The 7,119-nt window shown below is 43.7% G+C and overlaps 1 long non-coding RNA gene across 1 annotated transcript in view; it reads left to right on the top strand.

Moving 5' to 3' along the window:
- The first annotated feature begins 20 nt into the window (after positions 1 to 20).
- The window catches only part of LOC125640342 (uncharacterized), a 77,586-nt gene continuing 70,487 nt past the window's right edge, over positions 21 to 7,119 (top strand). Inside the window, exon 1 of the long non-coding RNA XR_012669404.1 lies at positions 21 to 169. This is a non-coding gene — a long non-coding RNA (uncharacterized LOC125640342). The remainder of the gene's footprint in view (positions 170 to 7,119) is intronic.

The following is a 7,119-nucleotide window of genomic DNA, read 5'->3' as shown; positions in this document are numbered from 1 at the left end:
CTGTCCTCGTTTGACAGGTGTGAAAATGGGGACAAAGCAGTTAAATGACTTACCCAAGTCTGTGGATGGAGATGGTACCAGGAATCATAACTAAGAAGTTCCTGGCTGCCATATCTGTGCTCAGACCACAGGGAGGACCCTGATTGCATATCTCTATGAAGCTGTGTGGGTGAGTAAACTATGTCTGAGAAAGGAAGAAACAATATTTTGAATATGTAAAGTTGTACTGCTATGTAAGGGTATGGGTCAGGATTGTGCCTTTCAGTTTGCTTACGTGATTGAATTGGTAATGGTAAATGGCACCACTGCAAATAGCCTCCTTCTTTGTTAATAATTACCTGCCATATTGAGAGGATATTGGTTTCCCTGTGAATATGTGGCTGTGAAGTTTTATCTGTGTTTTCCTTAGGCTGGTGATCTTCTCCATTATCCTGTTCTTCCTTGCCAGGTTTTGTACCTATGGTTCCATGTGCATTTTAGATGATGTTGTTCCTGGAGAAGTATAACATGGAGTGTGAATCCAGAGGAAGGGCCCCATGTGGTAAATCAGGGCTGTGATTTTTACATGAACAATTAATTCTTGTTCAAGGTGGGAGAAGAAGGGGAGGCAAAAGGGTTTGAAAGAATCTGGGCTTTGAAGGCGTCTGTAGGTTTGTTTTGTTTGTTTGAGGAATAAAACAGCTGAGAATACCTACACAGTGAGGTTATTTCTGTTCACTTATTGTTCTCCGCTTTACCCCTTACCCCCAAGTAGTCGTCCCTCCCCCCCCCAAAAAAAACCCCAACCCCTCAGCCAAATACAAACTCTGACAAAACAAAATGGAATGGGAGAAAGGAAATTGAACTGATTTAAATCAGGATTCTGGATTGGAGTGAGACCTGCCAAACAAAGGGCCAGACCATCAGCTCATATAAGTCAGTGCGGTCAATAGAGCTATACAGATTTTAGACCAGCTGAGGCGCTGACCCAGCTGTGTTAGAGAGAAGTGGGGAGCTGGCTCTGAAGAGGGTGGGTCCAGGAGACCAGAGCCACCTTGGTTCCTTTATAATTCCTTTAAATTCATTTTGAGATTATTTTGCAGGAATCGATTAAAAGTGATGGCTGCTGAGAAAACTGGGAAAAACATCAAAGCTTAACTTAAAGTTGCATAGGAACTTTAGTTGTGATATTTAAATGGATATAAACTGCCTGAGCCAAACACTTGTCAGTTGGAAGCTGTGTTTTTTCCGGGGCTTTTTAAATGAATTTATGAAAGGTAGATACTACATCAAGCAGGCAAAATTCCCAACGTGCAATTTGAAATCCTCACAGTGAACAATAACCGTAATGGAGGGATTGTTTGCCAGTGGTTAGAGATGAGGACAGGGAGCTGGTGCCTCAGTACTCCAGTGATGGGAAACCCTCTAAATGTCACAAAGAGATATCAGGTTCTAGTTGCTAGTTGTGACACTAACTGCCTATATCGCCTTACACAATCATTTAATTTCGTTGTGCCTCAACTTCCCTATCTGCAAAATGGGAATAATATCACTTACCTACCTCACTGGTATTTTGTGAGTCTTAAGTAATCTTTGTAAAGTGCTTTGGTATAAAACTACTATAATAATAATGATTGATTGAGCCTTACTCTGAGAACGTACATTTTAGCAAAATGTTACCAGACCTAGAAAAAACTGATGAATAAACTTTGATTCAGATCCTGCAAACTGTTCTGCATAGGCAGACCCTTGTACCTACACAGACCAGCTGGTGGGATTGGGTTAAAGACACTTCTGTCACTGAAATGGTGCCATCTTGAGGGTGGGACCCAGTAGCTGTTGAACAGCATACAGCTACACTGCACAATGAATAGGGCAAGGAGCAAACAATATGTTTATGAGACTCCCTAGTTACCATGTCTGCCTTCTGTGTCTGAGTGTTATGGACTAGGATGTAGGCAGTCTGGCCTAGTAGTCAGAGCAGGAGTCATGTCTAGTGGGCAGAGCAGCCATCCAGGTTGGGGAATGAAGCCAAGGGTCAGCACTAGAGTCAAGTGCCAATTATTGGAGCCAAGGATCAGACTGAGGGTCAGAGCTGAGCCAGATATCAAATGCCAGAGCCAAAGGTCAAGCCAGAGTCAGAGTCAGAAGTTGGAACCAGGACTGGTAACTAATGGTGGAAGCGAGGTAAGGGCAGGAACTGGAGGAGAAGCAAGGATCAAGCATGGAACAGGAGCAAAGGCAGGGGTGAGGTGGGAGCCAGGAGCAGAGCAGAAATCAAGAACAGGCTTGGGTGCAGGAAGCAGCACAAGCAGGGTCCAATGGAGCCACAACAGGAAATCAGGGTGTTGCTCAGACAACTTTCAGTGCCTCCTTCTGGCTTAAACAGTGTGGCTGGACCAATCAATGGAGCCTAGGCAATCTTCCAATCAGGGCTCCTGTGGAGGCTGCTTTGGCTGAGGCTCTAGTCCTACTAGTTGCTTGGCCCACTAGGTTTCAGCAGACACTGACCTGGGCAGAGGTGAGGATGTGGTGGCTGTCTGGAAAACTCATAGGCCTTGGTTCAAGACCTGGGGCATCACACTGAGCTGCAGTAGGAAATAAAATGGGATGCTACTAGGGGATAGCTTAGTTGAAAGGAACCAAGCGAGGCCAAATAGCAACCTCCATGGACTGAGCTACCCTCAGCGTCTCCTTGCAGGTGGTGATAATTCCATATTTCAGCCAACAAATGTTGATCAGAAGGGCCTGTGTGTGGAATCTGACTTGTTTTGATGAGCCATTTCTCAAGGGACTCCTTGTGTGAGTCAGCTCAGCTCATTAAAGTGTGTAAGGTTGTCACGCTCAGGCCCAGAGTGTCTCTCTTTTCGACAATTCCCTGATGCCTTTCAGGCGTCACACATGGCAAAGGAAACATGGCAAAAGTTTCAGTATTACAAGTGCTATATAGTATTAGGAGCTGTGCAGCATAAGCAGACACTACTCTGGGAGCTTGTTGCCATTTTTACTTTAGAGAAGATACTAAAAAAATGTTAACTGTGGACCTGCTATGGATAGCAGCCAAAACAGGTGAGCTTAAAATAGGCTCCAGCATAACAGAAAATGTGTCACTGACAAGTGAGATTTACAGCAACAGCTGAACCTCTGAGGGTTTTCTCACTGCAGCAGGAAGTTGGGTGTGCATGCAAATGAAGCTATTGTAAAGATAAGCAGGACCTAAAATTAAGACTATATTCAATGTTACTGGTTCACACAGTGAGTGTGGGAGGAAAAGGCAGTTAAAAGTATTTATTCTGAAACCATTTATGACTGTTCCATAGGTCACCAGTAAAATTATCTCTCCAAACCAGGAGTAATGTCTGTATAAGCATAACCACAAATATAAAGGTCAAATCTGGCAAACATTTCCAAAACTGGGAATAGCTCCAGCATCAAAACCATCCAAGTGAACAGTTTGCAGTGGGAGGAATAGTCCATTTATTACTGAAACGTGAATTGTGAGTTTCCACAGTAATACAGGACAATCATTTTACTGGTGCATAGACTGGGGGGTGGGGGAGGGGCTTTCATTATGAAGGCAGAACAATCTCTCCCATCTGGATCCAGAATTTAACAGCATTTATTTTGTTAAATGTCTTGCTTTTCAACATTCACTTTAGTTATTTACTCAGTCTAGAGCTCATGTTTAAGGTCCAGATCCTGCTATCCTGATGCTGTTGAAGCCAATGGTAAAGCTTCCACTAACTTCAGTGGAAATATCCCTCTGTCTCCCTAATGCTGAATAGGATGCTGTTACATCCAAGGTCTTGAAATCATATTATCTAACACTGGTTGGCTTTATCAGTCAAATATCTGGCTGCTAGTGAGAGTGCTGTGATGAAGGTGTAAAGTGCTTTTAACTGCTAAACCCAGGAAGATGTTCTGTTTGTTGGGTGAGGAACAATCCAGGCACTCTGATTGGAGAGAACAAGCCATGTACCCCTGTCATAGAGCCCTAATAATTCCCCCAGGACAGCATTCTGAAATGTATGGGGCTTAGTGTCCTTTAGGAGCCTTCCTAGAGACTCCATTCCTACCTGCAAAGGGAGCCCTAGTGACTCTCCTAATAAGCAAAGAGGATCTAGATGTTGGCAACAGGGAAGTGGGGAAACTTTTTCTTCCCTGCCCCACTGGTTTGAACTTAAATAAATATAACCTGTGTTTAATAACATCTAAGTTTGCGAGATGCTTGTCCATTGGCTTTTCTTCCTACCCCACCTATCTTGAACTATTGTGACAGAGTAGTCCAGAAGACAGTAAAAGTTAACATTTTAGAAAACTAAATGGCACTATTGTCCTTAATCTATGTGCAGAATAAGCGGTGATGGCTGTGGGTTCAGAGTGAGGGAAGTGGATTCTATTCTTGGCTCTGCAATACAGTTTCTTTGTGAGCGTAGGCAAATCACTTAAGCCCTCCCTGCCTCCATTTCTCCACCAGCAAAATAAAAATACTTTGTAGAGTTGTTGTGGAGCTTGATTCATTTCATTATTGTGGTTGCAATAGGAGACCATCATGGACCAAGACACCATTATACTAAGGCAGTGTACAAACATAGAACAAGGTTGTGGTACCTGTCCTAAAGCACTGGCAATCTCATATGTGTAAAGTTCTTTGAGATACTTTGTATTTCTATTGCGCCTTCCACTGGAGTATCATTATTGTATATTGAGGAATGTATTGGAATTTCAGCTATCACTTGAAGAGTATGTGAGTGTGGGGGCAGTTTCCTGGTCCTACTTTCAGGCTGGGGTACTCTATTGAAGTGTGCAATCTGGAGAGCAGCAATCAGTCTGGAAAAAGCCAGCCTAGAACAAGGTGGGGTGGATTGGGCCTCTCTCTATTTGGGAGCAGCCTGCTTTATCTCTCTCTATTTCTGGTGACTGTGTTATTCTGAATTCTAAGAATGAAAATAGTGTTATGTTGCCACCTTCTAAAAAGATTATAAAAAAACATGCTTTCTCTGTTTGTATGCCATGAACATGACAATTATTACGAAAGGGAAGGCATCAAAGATAATCAGTGTGATATGGAAGCATGGATATATTAGTCATTTTAGGAAAAGCACAAGGTAGGGAGTGGTTCAGAATCATGCCACTCTAGTGGCAGTACTGGAAGGAATTGTGTCTAAGTGAGGGCAATATGCACACTGTACTATACATGGCCTTTCTCCTCCTTTCCCCTTTCTGCCCCTCTTTAGTGTGATAGTGCTCTGCTCCTGAGGGCACATCAAGGAAGCAGTACCTGCATCCCTGTTGAGCACGTGGATGAGCAATGGGCTATAGGGGAATGGCTTCTTATGCCTCCCTCATGTGCATGGGTCAGGAGCTACCAGTCTTCCATTTGTCCAGCACTCCCTACATACTGCAATGTCAGACAGTATGGTGCCATGTGATGTAACAGGAGTCTGAGACAGTTCTCCTATATTTCATCTCCACTTGATTTAATTTGCACAGGAATGGAGCCCATCCAGTCCCTCTGCAAAAAGTTTAATGAGTGTTTTGAGTCAGTTGCAACATTCTGTTCCTTAAATGTTGATAAACGTGCTGCAAATCACAATACTAACAAACATCCACTAAACAGTTTCAGCATGTTGATTTGCCTGAACAGAAAATGTAAAGGAAAAAACTGGGGTGAGGGGGTAGTACTAAAAACTGGGACTGCAGTTGTATATGAAAGACAGAGAAGGCTGGCGGGTTTGACATTATCTACCCATATCTCTTCTAAATATGCAACATGGACATATTTTTCTCTTAGAACACTGCAGTCACTCAGAAAAATATTACTTGGCTTTAAAATTGCCAGATGAAACATGGGAATTGGAGAAGAGAAAGTGGTTTGGTGTGTGTGGGTTTTTTTGTAAAATGGGCACTTAGACAGAGCTATTAGTTTTATCCTATGCTGCAACCAGTCTCCTTTGTTGCTGGTTTCAGTTACACATTACATTCAGTTCTGTATTTGTGGTGGGGAAGCACCCAGTTCACTCTGTTTTCATCACAGGTCAGCAGCAGATATTCCTAAAATATGCATATTTGTAAAGATTTATAAAAAGATCAATATGAGCAAAACCTGCAGATCTCGAATTCTGTAAGACATTTTTCAGCTGTGTCTTGCTAATGTGCCAATATGTGCATGGCATTGCATCTGAAGAATCTCTGGAAGACTGAAACTAAAGCTCAGATTTCCTAGCTGTAGCAACCTGAACTGACCTTTAGAGTTAACTAGATAGTCTACTTTCAAGGACATCACTCTAAAGGTAAAAAAAGTAGAAGATACATTTGCTTCAGCTATGGCAAGTTTGCTTCTGTTATGATTAACCCTCACTGGTAATACCATATGTAAGTAAAACAAAATGCAAACACTCACATGCTTATTTTTACATAAGTAGTGCCACTGAACTCAAAGCTGTGTGTGTGTGCGCGCGAGGGTATACAAACCACACACTGGGCAATAAAGGGTTAAGGAGCTCTCTGGGCTCAGCCAGCCCCACCACACCTGTGAGAGGTGCACAAACTGGAGGAGTTAAAAAGGAGCAGACCAGCTCACTTGGGGGCAGACCAGGGAAGAGAAAGGACCTCTACCTTATAGCTCCTGGAGAAGGCAGGATGTCTTCCCTCAAAGGGCTGAGGGCTGCTTCTGTTTATACGTGGAGAAAGAGGAATCTCCCACTCTCTCATACTAACCTAGTTGTTTTGATTCCCCATGTTTTGTTTATGGGCTACCCCTTGAAGGAGAGAGACTGGAAACTGACCTGGCAGGAGGGCCGAAGCACAAGAGGAGGCAGCCACTGCTTCAAGAGGGAGAGAACTATCACCATCCTCACCTGCAAAGAGGTGCCAGGTGGTGAACAGCCACCCTTCACAGCCTCCTGTGATAGACTACAAACTTTGGACAACAGGAAGGAGGTAGGAAGTGGCCCAGGGAGGGCAGCCTTAAGGTGCTCCTGGGTGTCAGACTGTTGTGTCAGCCCTGACCCAGAGCCTGGTGAGGTAGGAGAGCCCGGGCTCCCCTACCAAAACCTCGCTCTCCATGTTGAAGTGCCTGATCCCTGACCACTAGACAACACTCCCCGTTAGTAAAGACCATCACAGTGTGTTTATAAG

The sequence above is a fragment of the Caretta caretta genome, chromosome 7, assembly GCF_965140235.1.
Source record: "Caretta caretta isolate rCarCar2 chromosome 7, rCarCar1.hap1, whole genome shotgun sequence".
Classification (NCBI taxonomy): Eukaryota; Metazoa; Chordata; order Testudines; family Cheloniidae; genus Caretta; species Caretta caretta.
Note: the sequence above shows the minus strand (reverse complement) of the source record. Positions and strands in the feature narration are given on the sequence as shown.